The sequence below is a fragment of the Herpailurus yagouaroundi genome, unplaced genomic scaffold (assembly GCF_014898765.1).
Source record: "Herpailurus yagouaroundi ecotype Mexico unplaced genomic scaffold, PumYag 182, whole genome shotgun sequence".
Lineage (NCBI taxonomy): Eukaryota > Metazoa > Chordata > Mammalia > Carnivora > Felidae > Herpailurus > Herpailurus yagouaroundi.
The window spans coordinates 49144918-49171039 of NW_024412413.1; the positions used below are offsets into that span (position 1 = coordinate 49144918).

At 41.0% G+C, this 26122-nt stretch overlaps 2 long non-coding RNA genes across 3 annotated transcripts in view; one reads left to right on the forward strand and one right to left on the reverse strand.

Annotated features, from left to right (window-relative positions):
- The window catches only part of LOC121040777 (uncharacterized), a 159333-nt gene that overhangs the window by 133033 nt on the left and 178 nt on the right, over window positions 1-26122 (reverse strand). For both annotated transcript variants that reach the window (XR_005795433.1, XR_005795431.1), the window contains exon 2: window positions 22176-22228. This is a non-coding gene — a long non-coding RNA (uncharacterized LOC121040777). The remainder of the gene's footprint in view (window positions 1-22175; window positions 22229-26122) is intronic.
- LOC121040778 (uncharacterized) lies at window positions 21457-25711 on the forward strand. The gene is made up of 3 exons (XR_005795434.1): window positions 21457-21707; window positions 21825-22034; window positions 25243-25711. It is a non-coding gene; the product is annotated as an uncharacterized LOC121040778 (long non-coding RNA).

Consider the following 26122-nt stretch of genomic DNA (forward strand, 5'->3'; position numbering starts at 1 on the left):
TTTGGACTTAGAGGGTGTCTGGTTCAACTTTTTTGCCAGTTTCAGAGTGAAATAGTATTTGGGGCATGCCACCTAGTGGCAACAGCTTTTGGTTTATTGCTCATTTAAGCTAGTAAACCGAAGTCTCCTAGGCTTGACAGCCACATTAGAGGCCATCTGGGTCATCCTTTAGCTTTTATGTAAGCAGGCAAGGATATCACCCTTTCTATGGACCCAAGAGAGAAAAGGTAGGCACCAGGGCTCTGAAGCCCACCGACTCCCCGTTCCGTGATGGAATTTGAATGTGGTGGCTTGGATGGCTGGGACACGGCCCTGCATCCCCACAGGCTTTTTGGCGGTCCCAGAAACAAATGCTTGGAAGAAGACAAGGCTCTTTCTGAGTCTTAGCCCTGACTTAACACATGTCCTCTCTCTGACCTCTTTTCCTCCCTCTCCCTTCCCCCCCCAGCTCTTGGCAGCTTCTTCCTCTCTCCACATTCCCTGCTGCTTTTACTGCTTTTCTTCCATGGTCATGCTTTATGTACCCAAGAATATAATACTTTTTCAAAGTTGCCATAGTTTCCTTCTTAAATTTTACTTTTACTTTTTCTTCCTAAGAGGAAAGGGGTTCATGCTTAATCCAGAACACTTGGAAAACAGAGAAAACCACGCACACACCACACAACCATCACCGAGAGAATCATTGTTAACAATTTGGTAAAAATCCTCACAGCCCCTTTGTGTGTGTGTGTGTGTGTGTGTGTGTGTGTGGTATGTTGTGTTGAAAAGCAAAAAACCAAAAATTATATAAATACTTCTTTTCACTTAGTAATAGATCACGAACATTGTTTCATGTCAATAAACATTCTTCCACTACATGATTTTAGCAACTGCATTATAGGATATCCCAGGATTGTTAAATCTGAGGAATGTGAGAATGGTAGGGAATATTTTAAATCCATAGTCACATTCAGTTCATACTTTATCGAGCATCTATTGTGTTATGCTCCTGTACAAGGCAATTTTCATATTCATAATCACATTTACCCTTCACAAGATCCCTATGACCGTCTATGAAATATTGATGACATTTTGCAGAAGAGGAAAATGAAGGTCTGAGAAGTGAAGTCGCTTGCCCAAGATCACACAATTTGTAAGAGGGTACACAGGAGGAAAACTTTGGTCTCCGGATCTATAGTCCCTCAGCTACTTCCTGAGGTCCTCATAGATACTGAGTGTGAACACAGCTTTTCTGAGCAATATTCTCCCTGTCCTCATGATATTAATAGAGAGAGCCCCCTAAAAGTAAGTGTCAAAAGGCTTGAGAGCCAATGCAGGAAATGTGAAATCGGGTATGAGAAAGTGGAAGGACAGTCACCTAGGGAGAGACCCCTGGGTTTTCAAAGCCCCAGGAATAATCATTGTGAAGTGATATAGACACATTATTCAATTTTGTTCTCACAACAACTCTGCGAAGTACATACCATTATCATATTTTAAGGTCAGGGAAGTGGTTGGCCTAAGGTCACCCTGCTGGTGGGCAGCAGAGGCAGAATTAGAACCCAGTTCGTCCACCTCCAAAGTCTTCTCCACTGTTATACAAACTTGCTCTCCATGTTAATTAGTTCTACTAAGAATTTATAGTGATATGGTCATGGTGTCATGCCTGGCATTAAAAGTGTGTTTGAAGCGGGTTAAGGGAGAAATGAATGAAGGCGAGAGAGAGAGAGACAGAAGACTAAAGTGAAATGAAGCCCAGAAAAAAAATATAAAAAGCCTGAAAGAGTGCCAGTTGCAATAAGGGGAAGATAGACTAGCAATCTTTGATGCAAGAAGTTTGGAAAGCAACGCTGAGCTGTTGAAATGGTTGAAATTTCTGCTTCTTGTTTTGTAAGCAAAGAAGAAACCTATGAATGGTTGTTAGGAATGGTTTTTCCTCCATGCAATGCTAGTACACTTTCCAAAAATAATTAGCTCAAAATACATTACCTGTCCTGAAACCAATGAAACAGTCTTTCATATCAATTATGCTGTGACTTTACAGTGTCTGGTGAAAGACTAGCAGCGATACTACTTTTCAGGCACAGTGTTCATTTAAACTTCTCCTGTTTTGGTTTCTTAATCTCTGAAATAAAATGCAGAATACTCTCCACATCACAGGTGTTGTGAAAATTAGTGAAAAATACTCAGTGCTTGGGGAGTGATTTAAAAGGGATATGTGAGTATATGCTATTATTAGTTATTGTATCCTCATTCCTATTCTGAGGTCATGATGCTCTGATGGTTGACACTGTTAGTCATTGCCATGGAAACCAATGATATATGCCATCTTTTTCTCTGTGGCTCTCTCCATCTTCCAGGCAGTTGTAGAGACTGCCCCCCCCCACACACACAAAAGAGAGATTAACTCCCTTCCCATACAATCTTGAAGTTCTTCGCTGTTTTGCAAACGCCTTCTCTACTAAACTTTTCCTTGAGTGCATCCCTATATCTCTACCTCCACCTTCCTTCTAATCCCCCCCATTCTCTTTTTTTTTTTGATGTTTATTTATTCTTGAGAGAGAGAGAGAGAGAGAGAGCGAGCAGAAGAGGAGCAGAGAGAGAGGGGGACACAGAATCTGAAGCAGGCTCCAGGCTCTGAGCTGTCAGCACAGAGCCCGATGTGGGGCTCAAACTCACGAGCTATGAGACTATGACCTGAGCTGAAGCCAGATGCTCAACCAACTGAGCCACCCAGGCGCCTCTGTCCCCCACTCATTCTTATGGGTGTGAGTCTGGACAGCATTTTTTTCTATTCCTTTGTTCTCTTCTACCTTGCTTTTCCTTTCCACCTTGCAGGTGGGGACAGTCTTTGTTGATTCAACAAGTTGTTCCTTATCCCAATTAATGTCTGCATGGAGAAGCCAAACCAACTTAAAGTTATCAGTTTTGTTACTACTGCCAATTGCTGAAGTTTCCATGTCTGTGTGGTGTTTTGCTCCAATTACGAAGAAGTCACCATAAATAGATAGCTCTAGCTGTAATTCTTGAAGAGGAGCGAAATCAAACAACACTAGTTACTCATCTGTGGGGTATTGGATGGATATTGTACAGGGTTGTCTCTATTAGTTAACATTTTATAAACGAGTTCAATTAGATTTTTAATAATCTGATATTCTTTATTCTTTTGAGAGAGATTTGGCACATGAAGACAAGCCTTCTTATTACAACACTTAGTCTGGAGCAATGAAGCATATGAAATCCCTAGTGAGTATTTTAAGTAAGTTTTTCCAGGTTACCAAGTAGCTTTTAGTTATCAAACTAATACAGTGAGAACTGACCCTACAGTAACAGAAAACAGTATCTCCCTTTGAAGAGAACATTCAGAACCAATGCTCTTGCAACTTTCTGCCAGTAGTCACTTTTTTCAGGGTTGAATGGTCCCCCTTTTTCCCTCCCCTCCTTTTGAGTCGCTTAGGATGAAACATAGGAAAAGAAAGTAAGCTGATTTAATAGTTTTCCCATCCTCTGAATAACCCTGTTTACAACATCCTCTCTTCACTTTGGTTTCTCTGTCCCAGCAGGAGGCTAAGCTTCTAAGCCGGCTGACATCTTGCCCCCAGTAGCTGGGAGGACCCACAAGCACTACAAAAGTGGAGGAGTGGCTGGCCGTGCCTCTCTGACAGGGAGGAAGAACTGGAAGCTTGGCTGTGAAGTGGGTCCCCTTGAGGACAAGTATCCCTGTCTTTAAAATCTCTGCCCCTAGTCTGGTTGCAACTCCAGTGCAAGTGGGCCTGGATGTGTCACAGGGTTCTTTGCCAGTGGCCCCCAGTTGAGAGGGGCAGTGGGGGCTGTCGGGCAGTACCCGTGGTGCCACCATCCTGCACCTGGCTTGCCACTCTGGGGCTGGAAGTGAAAGCCCCGAGTTTAGCCTCCTCTGGTCGTACGCACTTTCTCTCTCCCCCCCTGCTAACAGATCTTCTCACTGCTGGTTCTCATCCCAGATGCCAGGCTGAAGTCAGAACAAGCCGTTGCTTGGCTCTGCCATAACCCAGTATTTGCAAGGGGCAGATAACCAGACGCCAAGTAGGCTGAAGTCTCATTTGGTTCTTGTCCTTTTGCAGGCACAAAGGAACTAGAACGGAATGCATTTAAAGTGAATCAGAGGACAGTAAGCCATTTGCTTCGTGGCCTCTATGGGAATCTGCCTTCTATGGGACAGGGGAGTGGTGGTGACCCTTGCTTCTTCAGCATTTCTTACATTTACTTTCCATCTTCCTCACTGGAACGAACCTTGCAACAATCTGTAACGGGCACTGTAATTAAGTGCTTTACATACATTCCTTCATTGCATATGGACAATAACACTATTATTGTGTTGTTACTATTACCTTTTTACAGATTATGAAAGGGAACTTCCACAATCGTTTGGTTTCGTAGCTCTGCTGCTGAGCTCAGGGCTTGTTACATTGAGACCTCAATAATGTTTGTTATGAAACTAGAATTTGACCAGGTCTAAGGAGTTAGTTTCATCATGATGAGTACCCTGGGCTGAGATCAATGCAAGTATTTTCCTCAAAAGTATGGAGAGACTGACTCAGCACTAGACTCTAGGAATTCTCTGGGGCTACTTTTCCGTCTTTGATCCCAAACAGGGCTGTAGAAGAGAAAAAAGTTTTCCTTAACTCTCTTAGAGTCCCTGGCTGGGTCTGAAAATTAAGCTGACAAAGATTAACAGGAAAGAAGCACACAGATGTACTGAATACAGGTTTTACGTGATGTAGGGGCCTTCATAAGGAAAGGAAGACCTGAAGATAACAGCTAGACCTGTGTATCTTTATTCTGGGTTTGACAAAGAGTGGGCAGTGGTATAGAAACATGATGGGTTAAAAAATATGAGGTAAGTGAACTAACCTGGGGGAAACTTAGCAAGGCCTGTTTGTTAGGATTCTCCTGGACATCCCTTTGTCTTTGGAGATAAGGATGCTTCTCTCGTAGGGGTATAGGGAGGATAAGGATTTCATGACCTGTTTCAGGGGAAGAGTTGGGAGCAGGGGAGCTCAGAATGACCCTTTCTCAAACTCCTCCAGGTTAAAATATTCAATATGCTAAGATCCCATATTTGGGGATAGCATGTCCTGAACCCCATGAAGCCAGTCTTCCTTCTCTTTGTTGCTGCTTGATCATAAAGGAGCTGCAAAAATCTCCTCTAACTACTCTGTAATGCTCAGATTTGTCAGGTTCTATTTCAGCACACTCCAACATGTTGATATGTGTTAACTTGTAAAGAAGGTTGTATGGTCCAATACATTGGCTAAGTCAGGGAAGATGGTTTCTTTACTGTGGGGCTTCCTCCCACCTTTAATATGCTAATATGCATTGGGAATCTCCTAAAGGGGTCCGTAAATATTTCATCAATTCTAAGCAGTACTTTCCTCCCACATTTTATCATCTCTGAAGGTAGGACACCTCTTGGACAGGGGCATTTTACCATGGCTGTTGGCAGGCAGCAGTTGAGACCTGCTCAGCTGTATATGCCAAAAGGTATGGAGCCAGAGCAGTTAGAGAGACAAAGCTTCATTCTTGCAGGATTAACCATTCCATATTTTCTTGCAAAGAAACAACCAAGTGCTTGATCGAACTTAAAGGAAGATATCCAGGGGTTGGGGGTGTATTTTGTTACTGAGATAGGTATAAAAGGATTACCTACCACGTGCCAAGAAAGCAATAAAACTGAAATCAGAACTGCCAAATCCCCAGGAGAGCCTGTGTCCTGCTTTGTCTTTCTTAGTGGTACCTAATTGATAGGATAGCTTCATAGATTTCATGAAATACGTTAGCGTGAAGTATTTCCAATCTTCTCTGAACACAGACTCTCATTTCCCCAGGAACGTCTCTTGCAACTAATGTTCTGTGGAATATAATCAAGCTAATATGTAGCATTTATGATTAGCTAGTCGCTATTTAAATATTTCACTTATATTAACCAAAGGAATTCTCACTCCCAGCTCATGATGGAGACACTCTTATCACCTCCAGGCCATTCTTTTCCCTATAGCAGAGTCACGATTCGAACCCAGGTGGCTGCAGAACATGGGTTCTTGACCACTATGACACCAAGTTTGGGAAACTCCATTCTGGCCACAGACTAGGGGGGTGGAGAGAGTGCAGCCAATCTGACCCATGGTTAAAAAATGAATAAGTATCACAATCCCCACTGATTCTCAAAATATTTAGCAGAAATCTACAAGGAAAAAATTTTTTTGCCTGCTCTTTATTTATTTTATGAATGCATCATTACCTTTTGTATATGCCTAAACAAATTGTACTCACTCCAGGTTATGAAGATTTAGGAGAAAAGTAACTTTCAGTGGAAGACTGAATCATTGCAAGTTTAACCTTGAATAAAATACCAAGAACAACTGGGATAAATATCGGCCCTGATTGAGGACATATCTGAATGCTCTGAAAGGATCCTGTACTTTACAGGTTGCTGCTCCAGTGAAAGCGAAGCTAGTGCTCCCCCCCCCCGCCCCAAAGTTGTGTGTGTTGGGGGTGGGGGAGGGACTTACACAAATTAGACCACTTTGTGCTACTTTCTCATCTTTTGACCAGCTACTATTTGTGAGATGAATTTCAGTGAACCAGACGGACTTGCTGATAGATGTAACAATCTCTTACTAGCTCAGCCCCTAGGGAGAAGGCAGGTGACAGAATTATTTAGGCAATAAAATGAACCTGAGAATAAAAGGTGGTGTTCTTGCTTGGAGCTGCAGTGCTGTTCAGGTGCCATCAGCTCAAATTTCCCAGACAGGTGATCGTGAGGACGATTCTGCCTACTCCATCTCCTTAAGAGGATTTCGACTCGGTAATAGGCTTTTTCCACGTGTGGGTTGCTTCCTGAGATTAGTTAGGCCTTCCTGAGATATGTCTGGCCTTACAAAAGCTGCAAGTGAATACAACAACTAGTACCTTATGTTAATTTAAGGAAATTATACTCTTCGGGAGACAAAATGCTGTTCAGTTGCTATTTATCTGTGCCAGTTGGGTAAGAAAGGGAGATGATTCATAGCCCAGTCCAATGGGACCAGTGAAAGGCTTGATTACACCTTGGTTCCAGGCTGTCTTGTGGAGCAAATGCTTTGACATTCGTGGGTTCCAGAGGAATGTAATGTAATTATTACACACAGCTTGAGATTTAACTTGGGTACTGGCTCTTATGAGAGAGAACACACAGGTGTTAGATCAGTTGTAGACAGTTACTGTTCATCACTCTGTTTTTTCTGTTCATCATTCAAGGGGGATAAAAGAAACGGATTCCACTTTATTTTTTTTATTTTATTTTTTATTTTTATTATATTAAAAAAGACTAATGTGGTGTTCATCATTTTTCTGTTCATCATTCAAGGGGGATAAAAGAAATGGATTCCACTTTATTTTTTTTATTTCTTATTTTTTATTTTTATTATATTAAAAAAATTTTTTTAATGTTTATTTACTATTGAGAGACAGAGCATGAGCACGGGAGGGGCAGAGACAGGAGGAGACGCAGAATCCTAAGCAGGCTCCAGGCTCTGAGCTGTCAGCACAGAGCCCGACGCAGAGCTCGAACTCACGAGCCGTGAGATCATGACATGAGCCAAAGTCAGACGCTCAACCGACTGAGCCACCCAGGCGCCCCTGGATTCCACTTTAATATGGGAATTGTAGCTCCAAAGAAAATCAGATGGAGATGGATATCTTAGGGCAGCTGGCTAAATGGCAGCTATCTAACTACAAACAAAGGAGACATTCCAATTCCCAGGGCTAAGAGAAAGTTAACAAAGGGAAAGTTCTAGTGCGTTAAAATAAGTCATCCTTGTAGACAATAGCTGCTCCACGCATATATTCTGGTACAAACCAATTGGTAATAAAATTTTGACAGCGTTCATTATGCTAAGTTTATAAATCAAGCTTCTGGGCTTAAGCAACAGAGACCCTCTTTGTTCTGAGAGGCTGCAAACTAGAAGGTACTTGATAAGAACGTGCTAGAAAGAGTCCAGCTGTTAGCTATTATCATTTTTCTTTTGAACATACTATTCAAGGCAGGTATAGTTACAAAGAGAGTATATGAGGGGATTAAAAACCATGGTTACATTAACGTACACCTATCTCGGGGGAACTGCACTCACTTTTCTTTCAATGTATGCTTCCTGCAGCTTCTCTGCTTCATCTGGCAGGCTGCCTTTGGAATCTGTACTGCCTCCAGTCACTTTCAGCAGTGTTGGAGGATAGAAGTCATTAAGGCAGAATAGATGCTACGGGCAAGATAGCTAATAATGCACTTGAATGCCAGTCAAGAATATGTGCGGCAGCTGAAACATCCTTACACATAAATATTTTGCTGGGGGTAGAATGACATATAGATAACTACTGTCTCCAAGTGATGTTAATTATCTTTAACAAAATTAAATCTGAAGTCTTCCCCCATATGGAAATCATCTGGGCCTAGGAAAACATATTTGAATACCAATGAGGTGGTATAAAATATTACATTATGAGGTTTCTTCTCATTTCATTTTTCTAACCACTACTGCAAACAAAGATAACTATTTCAAGAACTTTTGAGCCAGGTTTGCAAGACTCTGTGTGGCATCTAGGGAAGATTCTCTGAAGGGCCAGCCTCTCACTGGGCAGAATTTTCTGAGGTAACAAGCCACACTTTTCCCTCCTTCTCTAACAAAAAGCCAGGAGGTACGAATTCCTACTTCTGCAACAGGAAAAGTGACTGATTTGTTCAACTCTTCAGCTCACCACATTCGTCTTGAGCTGCAGTCAAGCCACAGTCTCTCCTTCACACATGGGAAGTGTTGAGTGTTGGTGGGACAGCCCAGCTTCGGGGGTTTTGCTTCCTGTGTCAGAATGCAGCTTGCTAGGCCAGCCATTGGCTCCAGCCTGGTCACGCTCTCTTCTGAAGGGTGAAGACCTAGGCTTCAGGTAGGTGCTGATGAGCTGCTATTGGTGGGGAATACTTGACTGATTTCCAAAAAGTCACAAGTTAGCTCCTATAGCACTTCCCTATTTGTGTATATCCCAAACTGTTCCTTGTGGCAGGCAAAGAGGAGAAGCACGTGACTCTGAGGCACAGCCTGTAATGTGTGTCTCCTTCTAGGGTAGAGCAGTTGCCAATTTATATTGATGCTTCTTTCATGGACTGATGGTTGTGGTTGGGCAGTCTTATAACATGGGGATGGGGGGAACAGGGGTGGGACCAGATGTTTGTTTGGGCCTCTTCTGTGATTCATTTAGAATCAGAGAAATGAAGAAATCACAAATCCCATCTTTTAAAAAAAAAAAACTTTAAAAAGTTTTTTTGAAGGAGAGAGACAGAGTATGAGTGAGGAGGGGCAGAGAATGAGGGAGACACAGAATTTGAAGCAGGCTCCAGGCTCTGAGCTATCAGCACAGAGCCTGACGCGGGGCTCGAACTCACGAACCATGAGATCATGACATGAGCTGAAGTCAGATGCTTAACGGACTTAAGCATCTTTAAAAAAAAATCTGACCCCTACTTATTCTTTCCCCCACAAAACCCAGAAATACAGTTATTTTGTATCACTGATGTGAGAGTGAGTCTTAGGATTTCTTTTCTTTGGGTCTTCCATGTAGCCTTTACAGTATAGTCTTCCTAAATTGCATCTTACATTCCTTCACGTATTTGCAAGTGTCAGTAATCAATCATGGTCAAGTTACTTAACCTCTCTGTGCCTCAGTTTCCTCAGTTGCAAAATAGAGATAATATTTCTGCTTTATAGAATTATTGTGAAGATTAAACAAATTGATATATGTAAAAAAGCTCCTTATATGACTAATTGGTATATAGCACAGTGTATATTATTATTATTATTATTATTATTATTATTTATTTTTGTGTTACCATCATGGCTTCCTGGTCTTTGTCACTGCTTTCCTAGACATGTGGTAGGGAAGGGGAAGAGGTGAATCAGGGACACTGATGTTTAGGAAACATTACAACCTTTTAGAATCTTAAAATCTAAAACATATAAAAATGACATATATTTGGCACTTCATGGAATAATGTTAAATCTGTGTGTCTGAGAACTAGAGATATCACAGGAAAACTTGAGAACCCATTAGAGAGGGAGAGAAGCAAAGGAAGAATTGGTGTTGTTTAACTGATAGTGATAGTGTGATCTCCAATAATGATATTTACTATATGTCAGGCACTATGTGTTTTACACATATAAACTCATTTAATCCTCATGGAAACTGTGTGAGATAGGTACTAATCTTATTCCCATTTTATAAAGGATGAGAGGTAAATATAACCCCAAGTTTATATAGCTAAACACAAGTCATCTGATTCCAGTGCTTATGCCAGACCACCACTTTGCTTAGATACTCTTAGAAGTCCAAACTCTGATAGAAAGCAAAGACTGAAATGAACAGTTGGGAGTCATCCACACAGAGGGGTTCATTGCAGTTATGGGAATGATGAGCTTTCTGAGGGAGAAAGAATGCGTATAGGAGAGCAGATGGCCAAAAATGAATCCTGGGGGAGGCCCCATGAGAAGTCAACCACAGGGAATGGTGCAGAGTCCCAGCCAGGGTACACAGATCAGAGAACAGGCTATGAGCTTGGCCTTGAAAGGACTGGTTTAGAGAGGGATCTGGAGAAGGAAATCACGGTTAAGGAGAGAAAGCTTTATCAGAGACCAGAGGGGGAAGCAACCAAGTTTTTCAGGGAAATGAGGAAGAAAGAACAAGGTAGTCAAATAAAGGTTTGTATTTCTTTTTGTCTTTTTTTCCAAAATAAGAGGGACCTATTCCTCAAGAAGCTAGAGGAAAGGGGGAGAACGCAATGTGGAAAATGCAAGCAATATATGTGGGGAAGGAAAGATCCTGTAGGAGTCACAAAAGGGGAATTTCAATGGCTTTTACTTCAGCTGTGAGGAGAGGACTATTGTACTGTCAGGTCTCAGGGTTAGAAATGGACTTTAAAGTCTGGTTACTTGTCTGGCCCTGGAGATAGATGCGTTGTATTCAGGAGGATCAATCAACTTGAATATGCATTTCCCCCTAAATTTATTTATTTAGCAAAGAGATACATGTGACCTCTCCACTTGTAGATCTTGTAGGCGTCTCACAATTATTAAGTCTGAAATGACCCCTCGTTTCCTACCCTTGCCTCTGGTCCTCACATGCACACCTTGCAACTAAGTTTCCCCTTCTATCCTTCTCATTGTTCAGGCTAAAAACTTTGGTTTCATCCTTCACTTTTCTCTTTCTCTCATATATGGCATCTAATTAATTCATCAGCAAGTCTTGTATACTCTGTCTTTGAGATTTATCAATAATCTGATAATTTCTCACTATCTCCACTCATACCACCCTTACTCTAAGCCACTGATAACATTTGCTTGCACCAGTGTGGTCCCCCTGCTCCTGTCTCACCTCCTTACAGTCTACCTTCCTCAAGAAGCAAGGTAGTTCTTTAACAACAGCAATTGTGTCATGACGCTCTGACGTCCAGAACGCTGCAGTGGATTTTCATCTGTCTTGGAATAAAATCCAAAGTCTTTGCCATGACCTACAAGGTCATCACCTACCATTTCCCCACAAGCTTCCACTGCTCCAGCCACACAGGCATTCTTGAACAAGCCAAGGATTTTTTTTTGTCTCACGGCCTTCACATATGCTTCTCCCCTATGCCTTGATTCATTCATTCAACAAATGTGACTATGATAGTTGGGATACATTAGTAAACAAGGCCAACAAGGAAACTGCTTTTGCTGGGCTTATGTTTCCAGCATGTCTGTATCTCTCACTCCCTCTGCTCAATTGTTACCTTACCAGAGAGGCCTTCCCTGACTACCTGGCCTAAAATCTCACCATCTCATTATTCCATATTCCTTTATCCAGGTTTATTTTCCTTAATGACACCTATCACCATCTGACACATGTCACTATTTGTCTATGACCTGTCTCTCCTAGTAGGATGCAAGCTCTTGGTAAGGACTTTGTTTTCGTCCTTGCTGTAGTTCTAGAATAGGGCCTAGCACATAAAAGGTGTTTTCAGATATTTGCTGAATAATTAATGCATATGATTTTATTTTAGAAACTCATTTCAGTTCTGGGAAGATTTCTTGAAAAAATTTAAAAAAATTTCTCTCTCTACATTTTTTCCTGTTATTTTTCTTCTACAAACTCCAATTATAATGTCAGCTTTTAGACCTCCTCAATGACTATTGATTTTTATTGTCTTTTCTTTCTTTTTGATTTAATTTCCAGGAGATGGCTTCAACTTTATTTTATAACTCCCATATGGCATTTTAAGATTCTGCTATAATATTTTTAGTTGCTAAGAGTTCTTTTATGTTGTCCCATTGTTCCAATTATATTGATATAATCATTTTACTTACAAGCTGGACCTAATAGGGTCATGCCGAAACCAACTTCATTCTTTCCTGTTTGTCCCTGTTAGATCCCATACCTGCATACAGTCTTGGCATCCAAACTTTTTCAGTTACTTATAGATAGGGAAAAAAATCCCTTGGTTACTTATAGTCACAAGAACAGCCTCTGGTTGGGGTTTGCAAAGTTCTCTTGTAGTATAAAACTCCAACCCAGTTCTATTTTCCTTTCCTTCTGCCCCTTCTCCCCCCAAATGTGCCCAGCTGGAGAGACACACATACTTGACTTCTCTGCTTGCTTGTTTTACTTTGTCTGTCTCCTCTTCCCTATTTTGCAGGGCCAGGCTCAGAGGAGAAGAGATTAATGAAAAAGATTTTTTGTGGCTTGTGTAGCCTGTAATCTGATGATTTCCTCTGCGGTGGCAGGTGCACAATTGCTGGCTCTTCCCCCTGAGGGATGTTTTGGAGGTGTGCCCACTAATGGCCTCTGACTGCAGCTCTCCTGATGTGGGCGGGGCTCCACCTCAAGAGCCACCAAGATCCCACCCTCAGCACCTGGACCTCTGACAGTCCACCTGCGGGTCACATTTCCCCTCCAGGCTATACTCATAGGTTGGAGCTCCTTCCCAGCTGTCCAACTTGGCCCACAAGGAAACTTTTTTTTTTTTTTTTTTTTTTTTTTTGCCCTCCTGTGGGCAGAAGTGTAGTTGTTCCTAATGCAGTCACCTCTTGTCATTCTGCCAATAAACCAGCAAATCTACCTGGAATCTTTCACCATTGTCCCCAGGCTGGAATTAGATAATAGCCATTCTGTTTCACAAAGTCCAAGAAACATTTGTTGAGCTCTTCAAATGTTCCCTTGAAACTCTTCTCACTCAGCTTGGGGTAGTGGAAAACATATTCTTCCCTCTCTCCCAAAAGGAGGGTTCAAGGTATCATTGGTTGGGCACAGTATGTAGAAAAGATGGGAGAATTAAGGAGTGCAGGGATTAATTTTTCTCCAACCAGAGGAAGAAATGAGACTTCTCAATGGTGTAGCTCCTCAGCTGCGGAACACCTGATACCTCGGGCAGCAGAAATGTCCCAGCTTGGCCCCAAAGGAGACTTGAATCCCTGACACATCACTTTAGTTCTGATATCTGTATCTCTTAACCACAGTGTTCTAGAATAGTTGAAACCTCTGCTTCTGGTACTCATGGAGATAGGAAATAATGTTAAATATTATGACAGATAATCAGTATTTATAGATTTTGAAGGACCATTAAACAACAGTTGTTAAAAGTATGATCAAGAGAATCAGACAGACCTGGGTTTGAGTTTTAGCTCTGCCACCTATTAACATGTGATCTCAGGCAAGTTATTGAACATCTCAGCATTTTAACTGCCAAAAAAAATGTTAACAGTAACACTTGTTTCCTAGATATTAGAGTTGTCTGTGTGCTGCACTGCCTGATGGTAACTTGACACCATCAGCATTACTCCTATCTAAGGTTGGGAACAACCTTTACCAGAATTTCCTTTCCTACGTGGTTCCAGGTTGGAGTTTGTGAAAGAGACTTTGAGTTTGTGACTTACGCAAGACTTGGAGGGCAAAAGTGAAGGGAGACCAATGTTTCTGGAATAATAGTTGCTACGGCTCATCAAGGCCTCACAGCCCTCTCTGTGAGCCCTCCGTAGCTATGGCAGGAATTTTGGACATACCCCAGGAGCTGAGTCTCTCCATCCATACGCTAGTGCTCTAGACTCACACATCAGTGACTCTCCACTGCTCTGGCTGCCACCTTCTAGACCTTAAACCCTCCAGGTCTGTTCATATTTATGTAAGCTGTCATGTCTTTAAAATTTTTTTTTAAATGTTTATCTTATTGTTGAAAGAGTGACAGAGTGTGAGTGGTGGAAGGGCTGAGAGAGGAAGACACAGAATCTGAAGGAGGCTCCAGGCTCTGAGCTGTCAGCACAGAGCCCAAAGCAGGGCTTGAACCCATGAACCAGGAGATCATGACCTGAGCCGAAGTCGGATGCTTAACTGACTAAACCACCCAAGCACCCCCCCCGTAAGCTGTCATTTCTATATGAAGCCCCTTATTCCTATACCATTTACAGTGGCCCTGTTTTCCTGATTAAACCATTCTGGCACAACATATATAGGCTTAGGACATGTAACAAGCACTCAACAAATATTAGACAATAACAATAGTAATAAGTAATAGTAAAAAATAAGTAACAAGAAGAGGTATTGTTCATAATAAATTAGAGACTAATTAGTAATGTTAGGCTGCATGAGTTCCACTGTTTAGGAAAAACAAAGATGAAGAGTGGTACAAAATGGTACAAAAGGGGGCGCCTGGGTGGCTCAGTCAGTTAAGCGTCCTACTTCAGCTCAGGTCACGATCTCACTGTCAGTGAGTTTGAGCCCCGCGTCAGGCTCTGGGCTGACTGCTCAGAGCCTGGAGCCTGTTTCAGATTCTGTGTCTCCCTCTCTCTCTGACCCTCCCTCGTTCATGTTCTGTCTCTCTCTGTCTCAAAAATAAATAAACGTTAAAAAAAAATTAAAAAAAAAAACAAAAAAAACCACCCAAAAATGGTGCAAAAGGAGATCATTCTTAACACCTAATACCAGGAACTACTAACATTTCTGTAATGTTTCTCAATTCATGAAGCATTTGCACATATTTCACTGCACTGGGCTAAGCTGAAGAATATATTGGAAATGGACACTTGTTTTCTTAACAATAAAAGCCCATGTTCAAGAGAACATCATGATTCAAATAACAAAGCAGCTTATGTTACATTGACTTGAAACATGGATTTGTTCCAGAGTTTTCTCTCATCATAAGAGAATGGAGTTGCCCTCTGGCTCATGTGCCCTCCAGTGTTATGGGATCACCAAGAAGAAGTAACAAACCCTAACAGCTGTCCATATAGTGGAAAGTTTAGCTTTCCAATCAATTTACTGAACACACACTTCATGACATGTACACTTGATATTGTGCCGTATGGTAATCAGGCATAAATGGTAGCAGCCAGTTTATAAATGACTGTAACTGGAATTAATTTTAGGGAGTCAATATTTTTTTCTCTTCTTGGTTCACTAGTGTTGACAATATTTTTTTTCACATATTACTTTTTAATTTGTTTTAATTTATTTTTTTAAATTTACATCCAAATTAGTTAGCATATACTGCAACAATGATTTCAGGAGTAGATTCCTTAATGCCCCTTACCCATTTAGCCCATCCCCCCTCCTAAAACCCCTCCAGTAACCTTATGTTTGTTCTCCATATTTAAGAGTCTCTTATGTTTTGTCCCCCTCCCTGTTTTTTTTTTTTTTTAAATTTTTTTAACGTTTATTTATTTTTTTGGGACAGAGAGAGACAGAGCATGAACGGGGGAGGGGCAGAGAGAGAGGGAGACACAGAATCAGAAATAGGCTCCAGGCTCTGAGCCATCAGCCCAGAGCCCGACGCGGGGCTCGAACTCACGGACCGCGAGATCGTGACCTGGCTGAAGTCGGACGCTTAACCGACTGCGCCACCCAGGCGCCCCCCCCTCCCTGTTTTTACATTCTTTTTGCTTCCCTTCCCTTATGTTCATCTATTCTGTGTCCTAAAGTCCTCATATGAGTGAAGTCATATGATATTTGTCTTTCTCTGACTAATTTCACTTAGCATAATACCCTCTATTTCCATCCACGTGGTTGCAAACGGCAAGATTTCATTCTTTTTAATTGCTGAGTAATACTCCATTATATATGTATATATATTATATGTATAATTTATAATATATATTTACTTATATATTTTTAATATATAATTAATTGTGTAATAATATATAATAGTGCAATTGCTGAGTCATAGGATAGTTCTATTTCTCATTTTTTGAGAAACCTCCATACTGTTTTCCAGAAAGGCTGTACCAGTTTGCAGTCCCACCAGCAGTGCAAAGGAGACCCTCTTTCTCTGCATCCTCACCAATGTCTGTTGTTGCTTGTGTTGTTAATGTTAGCCATTCTGACAGGTGTAAGGTGGTATCTCATTGTGGTTTTGATTTGTATTTCTCTGATGATGAGTGATGTCAAGCATCTTTTCATGTGTCAGTTGGCCATCTGGATGTCTTCTTTGGAGAAGTGTCTATTCATGTCTCTTGCCCATTTCTTCACTGGATTATTTGTTTTTTGGTGTCGAGTTTAATAAGTTCTTTATAGATTTTGGATACTAACCCTTTATCTGATATATCATTTGCAAATATCTTCTCCCATTCTGTCAGTTGCCTTTTAGTTTTGTTGATTGTTTCCTTTGCTGTGCAGAAACTTTTTATTTTGATGAGGTCCCAATAGTTCATTTTTGCTGTTGTTTCCCTTGCCTCTGGAGATGTGCTGAGTAAGAAGTTGCTGCAGCCAAGATCAAAGAGGTTTTTTTGCCTGCTTTCTCCTCGAGGTTTTTGATGGCTTCCTGTCTTACATTGAGGCCTTTTATCCGTTTTGAGTTTATTTTTGTGTATGGTGTAAGAAAGTGGTCCAGGTTCATTCTTCTGCAGGTCGCTGTCCAGTTTTCCCAGCACCACTTGCTGAAGAGACTGTCTTTATTCCATTGGATATTCTTTCCTGCTTTGTCAAAGATTAGTTGGCCACACATTGGTGGGTCCATTTCTGGGTTCTCTATTCTGTTCCATTGATCAGAGTGTCTGTTTTTGTGCCACTACCATACTGTCTTGATCATTATAGCTTTGTAATACAGCTTGAAGTCTGGGATTGTGATGCTTCCTGCTTTGGTTTTCTTTTTCAAGATTGCTTTGGCTATTTGGGGTCTTTTCTGGTTCCATACAAATTTTAGGATTATTTGTTGTAGCTCTGTGAAGAATGATGGTGTTATTTTGATAAGGATTGCATTGAATATGTAGATGCTTTGGGTAGTATGGACATTTTAACAATATTTGTTCTTCCTATCCAGGAGCATGGAATCTTTTTCCATTTTTGTGTGTCTTCTTCAATTTCTTTCATAAGCTTTCTATAGTTTTCAGTATATAGATTTTTCACCTCTTTGGTTAGATTTATTCCTAGGTATTTTATGTTTTTTGGTGCAATTGTAAATAGGATCGATCCCTTGATTCCTCTTTCTGTTGCTTCATTGTTGTTGTATAGGAATGCAACTGATTTCTGTGCATTGATTTTATATCCTGCAACTTTGCTGAATTCATGAATCAGTTCTAGCAGTTTTTTGGTGGAATCTTGGGTTTTCCATATACAGTATCATGTCATCTGCAAAGAGTGAAAGTTTGACCTCCTCCTGGCCAATTTGGATGCCTTTTATTTCTTTGTGTTGTCTGATCGAGACTAAGACTTACAATACTACGTTAAATAACAGTGGTGAGAGTGGACTTCCCTGTCTCGTTCCTGACCTTAGGGGGAAAGCTCTCAGTTTTTCCCCATTGAGGATGATATTAGCATTGGGTCTTTCATATATGGCTTTTATGATCTCGAGGTATGATCCTTCTATCCCTATTTTCTTGAGGGTTTTTATCAAGAAAGGATGCTGTATTTTGTCAAATGCTTTCTCTGCATGTATTGAGAGGATCATATGGTTCGTGTCCTTTCTTTTATTGACGTGATGAATCACATTTATTGTTTTGAGGATATTGAACCAGCCCTGTATTCCAGGTATAAATCCCACTTGGTTGTGGTGAATATTTTTTTTAATGTATTGTTGGATCCAGTTGGGTAATCTCTTGCTGAGGATTTTTGCATCCATGTTCATCAGGGAAATTGGTCTATAGTTCTTTTTAGTGGGGTCTCTGCCTGGTTTTGGAATCAAGGTAATTCTGGCTTCATAGAAAGAGTTTGGAAGTTTTCCTTCTATTTCTAATTTTTGGAATAGCTTCAAGAGAATAGGTGTTAACTCTTCCTTAAATGTTTGGTAGAATTCCCCTGGAAGGCCAACTGCCTCTGGACTCTTGTTTTTTGGGAGATTTTTGATTCCTAATTCAGTTTCTTTACTGGTTATGGGTGACAATATTTTTGAATGTGGGCTTTATACACCTTGAGGTAAAAAGGCAAGTTCTAGGCCAATTCCTCAGGTCCAGTTCCTTTTCCCCTCGCTCCCCTCTAAGGTCAGGATTCCTGTGCTCCTCTCCAGCTCCAACTCCCACCCTTCCTTTGACTGGGAAATTCACAAGCAGAATGTCCTGCTGGCCCCTGTATCTGGCTTTCCTAACCATTAGCATGGCACCAACACCACCAGATTCTCTGGAAGCACAAGGCTGTGGATGTCCCAATGCAGGTGCAAAGTGAACCACAGCATGGTAAGATAGAGGAGACAGCCTAGGGAAGGGAAAAGGTACAGTGAGATTCAGGCCCAGTGTTTTGTCTCTGGGAGTTCTGAACCAGAACTAAGGGTACCAGTGCTGACAGGGACCCTCCTTCACTCTTGAAGATTTGGGGACTAAAACTCTAACAGCTGCATTGAGACTGGCTCCCAATAGGAACAGAGATATTTTTGCCTATGGCTTCAAATACGTGTTGTTTGTTAGGAACATTGATTGCTTAGTAGGAACATGCTTATGGTGATGCACTTGTCCATGTTCCACTTTAGGGAAGGATAGTTGCCTCCTGTCTGTGTGCTATACTGTGACCTCCACTGGAGGGAGCTGCCTTACCCAAGGTCATGTTCTTTCTAGGGAAGCCCATTATATAGCCCAGCACAGGGCATGTCTCACAGGCTCTTTTAGTTCTGGACTCCCCATGGGGTTAGTTGAGGTTGTCAGGGCTGCTTTAAACCTGACTTCTACCCAGTCCTGCTCCCTTGCCCTCCCTTCCACAGATGTTGATCCCAAGGGCCTTCAGTAATAAACATTCAACACCTTCAACTTCATCTCAGGGTCCATCTCTTTCTCCCAGAGCCCAGCCTGTAAGACTCTGTTTCCATGTCACCAATATTTGTCCACATCTCTATTTTGCAGTTGTCTCCTCTGCCATTCTCTTTGACTTCACCAATTTATACCTGGTTTATCCATTTACTGTCATTTTATAGTGTTTTGAGAGGGAATAGAGATAAATGCAAATATATAACTCACCACTGTATTGGTCAGAGTTAAACTGCAGAGAACATAACTAACTCAGATATTTAAAGCAGAGAGGGTATTTTCAGGGTATTCAGTGTTGAGGCAGATTTACTGAAAAAAATAGACCTAAATTTTCATTCCTCCTCTATAATGTGACTTTGTGACTCCTCCCATCAAGGGTTGACTCTGTTTCCCTACTCTTTTTTTTTTTTTAAGTTTATGTACTTTGAGAGAGAAACAGAGAGAGCAGGAGCAGAGGAGAGGCAGAGAGAGAAGGAGAGAGAGAATCCCAACCTTGCACTGTCAGTGCGAAGCCCGATGTGGGGCTTGAACTCACAAACCGTGAGGTCACGACCTGAGCCAAGACCAAGAGTCAGATGCTTAACAGACTGAGCCACCCCTGTTCCCCTAGTCTTAAATCTGGGTTGGCTGTTTGGCTTGCTTTGGCCAGTGGAATGTGGTAGAAGTGATAAGTGATGGTGTGCTGGTTCTAAACCTAATCCTCAAGAGGCCTTGCATACTTTGCTCTCCCTCTTAGTACCCTCCTATCCCATGAGAATAATCCAGGCTGGCCTGCTGGAAGGTGAGGGAGCAATGATGAGTTTTCCTACTTGAGGTCGTTGGAGACCAGCCAGCTTCTAGTTTACCCACCAAATAACCACTGAGCAAGCTCAGTGAGGTCAGCCAAGCTCAACCTAGGCTACTAGAACTGGCCAACTGACCCATAGAGTCATGAGCAATACTAAATGGTTATTGTTTTAAGCCACTCTTTTTGGGGGTGTTTGTTATACAGTATTATTGTAGCAATAGATGACTGACACAAAGTGGCTTACAGAATCCTTGGGAATGCAGAGGAGTAAATTCTAGAAGAGACAGATAGACTCACTAATGTCAGGAAGTTGTAGAACCAGGAAATTCAACGCTAAGTTAATAATAAGCCACCTCTGTAAGCCCTGGCTCCAGAAATCGGTCACTGCTGTGGTGACCAGGAAGCTGCTGATAGAGCTACCTTTTCATAACCATGCTATTGCTGCTACTGCCATAACTTACTGCTGCTACCGCCATAACCACAACAGTTGCTTATGCTTTGTCTTTCTTTCTCCCATCTAATTCAATTTATGCAAGTGCTTCTCATCAGCAAAATGTAAGTTACACCTGACCATCAGCTGCAAAGGGGTCTAGTGTCAAAGGGACTTTAGCTTTCTAGCTTCTGCAGTGGATGAGAAGGAGGCTGGAATGGATTTGGAGTGTCAGCCTCAGTATCTGCCACAGCTATGATTAACTCAAATGAAAAGGATTCCTAAAACTTATTCTGTAAGTTGTGCTCCGTGATATTGAAACAATTTCTTTAAATTCATTGTGCAGTATTTCACAATTGGCATATCACTATACTGTCAAACATTATTAATTCAATTACTGGAAGCTGAGAGAATGAACCACATAGTACTAAGATTTTATGAACTCATTGCTCCAGCAAAACCCAAATGAATGTTTTAAGGGAATCAACAATTATTAAGTCACTAAGGAGAGGAAAACTGATTTATGTTCTGAAAAATTCTTAGTCCCTTATTGGTATTTGATATAGAGTTACTAATAGAACAGTGATTTCAGTAGGAATAATGGCAGGCATTTGGTCTTGACCTGAAGTTATTAAGGTGCCTATATACTACATGATAAAAGAATATTTCAAAATTTATTTTGGAGTAGGGTAGAGATTTAGAAGGTTCTCAGGAAGACAGTGGATACTGTCCTCTGGTCTGACCTTAAGACACGACACCTGGTTTTAAGTGGTCAGAGAATTAATGCTTCCAAATCTACAGAGTTAGTGATTCCAGAAAAATCTGTGTCCTTGTGGATACTTTCCTAGCGATGGTGACTTAGGACAATAATCACTGAAGAAAAGGGAAGGCAATTTTTTGATAACAAAATCATCAACAGTGAAGGCGTTAAAATGAAAAGAATTATGTGCCTTCAAATTTTGTTCTCTGTGTCTTGTTCAGTGGAGGCACAACATGTTATTATGGTATGGGAGGCTTGCAGTGACTTATGCCTTACTAAGAATTACTTTCTTTATTCAGTCATGGCCTTGTATGGCTAGAAGTCCCTCAGGCTCACCAAAAAAAAAAAAAAAAAAAAAAAAAGGAAAAAAAGTTCATGTTGTCAAGAGAACCTGGAGTCCCTCCAAAAGGTGCCCCATTGATTCAAAAGCCAGACACTTCTTTGTCAACAAAGGCATCCTACGGCGAAAAGTCTGGAGGATAAATTGCACTTGGCTCATCGGTAAGTCTTAATCACACACCCTGTTTATTTGATTCTTACTGAAACTAATGTGAAGTATCAGCAATTTTGCTTCTGAAACAGAATCCATTGATTTAATTTTGTCATTTTTCTTTTCAGTCGTGTAATCAGAAATTCATTCATGTGAGGAAAAAGCAGTTAAAACTTATGGAAAAATGCCAAAGAAAGCGGCTGTCTGACTGATTGCTTTTTGGCAGAGGCTGAGATCAAGATTTACCAAGGAAAGCCCACGTATATGACCCAAGAGGAAGTTACAGAGCTCAAGAGCATTACTAAGCCTGGAAACTGGAATTTCAGTTACCTTGCAAGGTATTTCAGAAAAAAATCACATATATGCAAACATAAGGCTGATGCATCACTGTGTTGATTGTAGGGTGGTTTCTAAAACAGCTTTACTCTGATTTCTAAAGCAGCCAGGGAAAATAAGATAACAGAGAGCAAGTAACTTACCTTTTTGAGACCCAATCTTGAGCAAATGTTAGTTCTGGCCTGGATTCAGCTACCTAGGGCAGAACAAAAGAGAAAGTGAAAGGTTCTCTCGATCAGGTGTTTCCCAGGATGGAACTTAAAAGCAGCTCTGTTATCCTGTCTGCTCTTTAGTCTGGAGTCTTGGATCAAACTTTCTGGCACTAGATTTAAAAGCATCTTCAGAATACCAGAGTGCTCACATTTAGCTCCTTTCTTGAATCCTTCTATCATTTCCTGTGTTCTTTGTGTGTATGTCTGTTCCTTCATTCAACTGTAATCAGATTTGAAACGGGCTGTATCTTACTCTTCTTTGTATCTTCTTTCTTCAACCCTTTGATAGTATTTTGCTTATAGCAGTATATTTTTGTTTGTAAAATAAAAATATGGTTAGAAGCACATATAGATTCAACACAAATACAAATTTGAATACAAATACAAATTCTCCAATGTTTCAATTGCTGCTTTGAAAACGATAGGAGACTGTTAGGTTTGTGGAGTGATTGACTTCTTGTTTTTAATTTAATGGGTAGTATATTTATATTTAAAGTGCAAATAAAAGTTGTTTTTAAAGGATTTTGATATATTTTTGTCTCTAAAATAGAAAACAGACCTATTGCAATATATGTAAATCAAAGTAAATCTGGAAAGAGTCAAAGGCGTTATTTCACGCGAAGAGAATAGTTGTAGTAGCTATCAATACCTTAAAGTCTCCATATATTTATAAGCTGTATGAAATGTTCTTCATCTTCATAGCTGCTACTAATGGAGTTGGACTTATGAGTGAGGGAAAAAGTGTCTGTGAATGATAACATCATTTTTCTTCTTTTGTCTTTCTCTTATGCCAACTGATGGTATACTATACACACCTGTAACTTGCCTTTTTTTTGAACTCCTTCCATGTTAGCTCATTAAAAAAAAAATGCTTCTTTCTTTTAAAGGGTTGGATAGGTAGAAGTTACTAAGTTACTGTCTTTCACTTTCAATCTTACCTTTTGGGCTGTGCAGATCCTTTGGATCCTGCTGACTAACTCCCTCTAGGTCTGCTAAGAGAGGACACTAGAGACCAGAATGCCTGCTTTCACTCGCTTTTTGCTCTCAGCAGCACCTTAATGATGACTGTTTTCTCCATGGTAGTAGTTGGTTCAGTCTCCAACTTTTTCTTTCTTTTCTTTCTTTCTTTCTTTCTTTCTTTCTTTCTTTCTTTCTTTCTTTCTTTCTTTCTTTCTTTTTCTTTCTTTCTTTCTTTCTTTCTTTCTTTCTCTTTCTTTCTTTTCTTTCTTTCTTTCTTTCTTTCTTTCTCTCACTCTCTCTTCCTTCCTTCCTTCCCTCCCTTTCTGTCATTCCCAGGGGCAGCCTCACTTTGTTCCCTAAGAGGCACCAGTACCAGCTGGGCAGAGGTCTCACCAACTCCCTGAGGCCTCTAGGGCAAACCTCTGTGTTTCAGTAACATCAACATTTCCCTTTGCTTTTCCAACCTCAGGGGTGTGAGCTGCTTTCTGGAATTACTATCCTGTTTCTCCTTTTAGCTTTTCAAAGTTCTCTAGTAACTCATTAACCAATAGTTTATGTTAAGCTTTCTTTTTGGAAATGCCTCTGGTAGTTTCAGTTTTCCCAGCCAGACCCTGATGGATATAACACTTGACACCAGAAGCGGGTCTGACCCACCTGGACCTGCTGGGGTGGAAGCCCTAGGGAGCAGAGCGGCCTGCACTGTCATCTGGGCCTGCTGCATAGCCTGTTCTTGCTCTGGGCCCTGGAGGAAACACAATACATCTAACTAGTCCCCTGCAGATGGACATTTAAGTTGTTTCCAATACAGTAAACAACCTTCAATAGATAATTTTCACATATGGGCAAGTATATTTATAAGATAAAGTTATAAAAGTAGAATTGCTGGGTCAAAGGACTGCAAAATTGTCCTTCATTAGAGGTGGTACCAATTTAATCTCTCACAGATAATTAAGAGAAATCTATTTGCATGAGAAACAGAGACATCAACAAAGGGAAGAGGGAGCCAGGTATGACACTCTCGTCCTAGGAAGAGAGGCTTGGCTGTGGAAGGGAGAAGCTCATCTAGAATAGAATGTCATAGAATGACACAGAATGAAACCTATCACTTGAGGATTACTTTCTGGCCCAGGCTCCATGGAATTCCCTTTGGAGAGAGGGAAGGCTGAAATACAAATGGAAAAACCCTCCAGGACACTTTGATACTCACTTAATAGAGGGTAACACAAAAAGGAGAGGGAGGTGCCTTGTCACAGATCACCAGCAGGACTGGGCAGTCGGAGGACGCTTCATGCTGTGCCCAGTGGAGGCTCAGTACTCAGCACTTGTGGCTGTGGTGGCCAGCAGCAAGAGTGACACATGCAGATGTGTGCCTACTGAAATGAGAGGCAGTGTTGCCCTGCATACTGTATGTGGTAGCTGTAAGCACATGTGAGACACCTCCCGGGACTCCCCCAACACTTGGGTGGAACTTTGTAGGTGCTGGGTCTGTTTCTTGCAGTAGTAGTGTAAAAGCTGGTAAAACACAGGCTATAGGCTCATATACTAAGGTTGTCCCTTTTTGCATGTCTACGTCTTTGCCTCATAAACTTGAGGAGGCTTTCATTTAAGAATAACAAAGCAAAGTACTCTTCTTCCTTGAGTCCCTTTAGCACCTCTCAGCCAACCCCGGTTGTGACTCCGTTATTTTTCCCACCTGTCGCTCTTGTCCTTTATTCCCTTCTCAGCAGAGCCCTACTGCAGTTACCATGGTCCTTGTTTAGCAGACAGGCTACATTCTACATGCCTGCTTTTATTGACTTCGCCTCAGCCTTCTGTCCTAACAAAGCTGTATATACAACCAGAGCTGTGTTTTTCCTACTCTGTGCAGTCTGGACTGTTTTCCTGAAGAGGACCTCCTTCAGTTTATGTTCCGCTGTGTCTTGTTGGTGCCATTCTCAATTTACACGACAGAGATGCTGTCATCACCAATTAACATTTATCAAGGGTCCCCTGGATGCATGGCCACATAGGGGCTAATTTAATATTCTCTTTGTTTCAGGTATCAGGTGGCTCTTTCAAATGAATTTTTAAGTATCTCAGTGATGATGAAGAAGAACAGAGACATCAATTAGGATTCAGGAAGACAAGTCTTTGCAGAAAATGCTTAGAGCATCAAGGATTGTTATTAATATTTGAAAGTTTAAAAGAGGGTATACTTTTCTTTAGTCAACAAATGACAAAAGTAAAGGCACTATTTTCACTGTTCCTTGAAGAAGCTGGGCAGTATTCCATTCAGACATCTGCCCTGTGATCGTCCCGTTTTCCTCTTTATTTCAGTCCTTCTAATCTCCAAGGGTGAGTCCGAATATTTCTTCCTGAGGCTTCTTTTAATCATCTCTACCCTTAAGGACAACTCCCTCCTCCAACTCCTGTAGCCCTTATCATCATACCTGCCATTTGAAAATTTAGTACAATGATACATTATACATTATTGAATAAATATATGTTCATTCTCTGCAAGTATGTTAGAGAACTGTCCGGACAATTTATTTCTTTCCCAGCACAGTGTTCTGTCAATGGGAGAATCTCAAAAAATACTTACTGATGATGATGGCAAGTCTATTGAAATTAGATGCAATTTTATTTTTTTAAATGAATGAGAGGAGAGACAACGCTGAAGCTTTAGAAGCTGAGACTCACAAGCATCATTAATGTTTTCTAATATTAAGAACTATATATACTTTTTTTTTTTTGCGGGGGCGGGGTAGTGGGAGGCAAAAACATCACTGAAAGTAAGCAGTTTATCTTTCAAGAGTAAATAATTTTTTTTTTTTTTTGGCCTGCCTAAGCAATACTTCTTTTTAGCCTATCCCTTTTGATGCGACAGTAAGTGATGTAACATGGCTGTCAGTTGTAGGACCTGATATTCAGGAGAACAG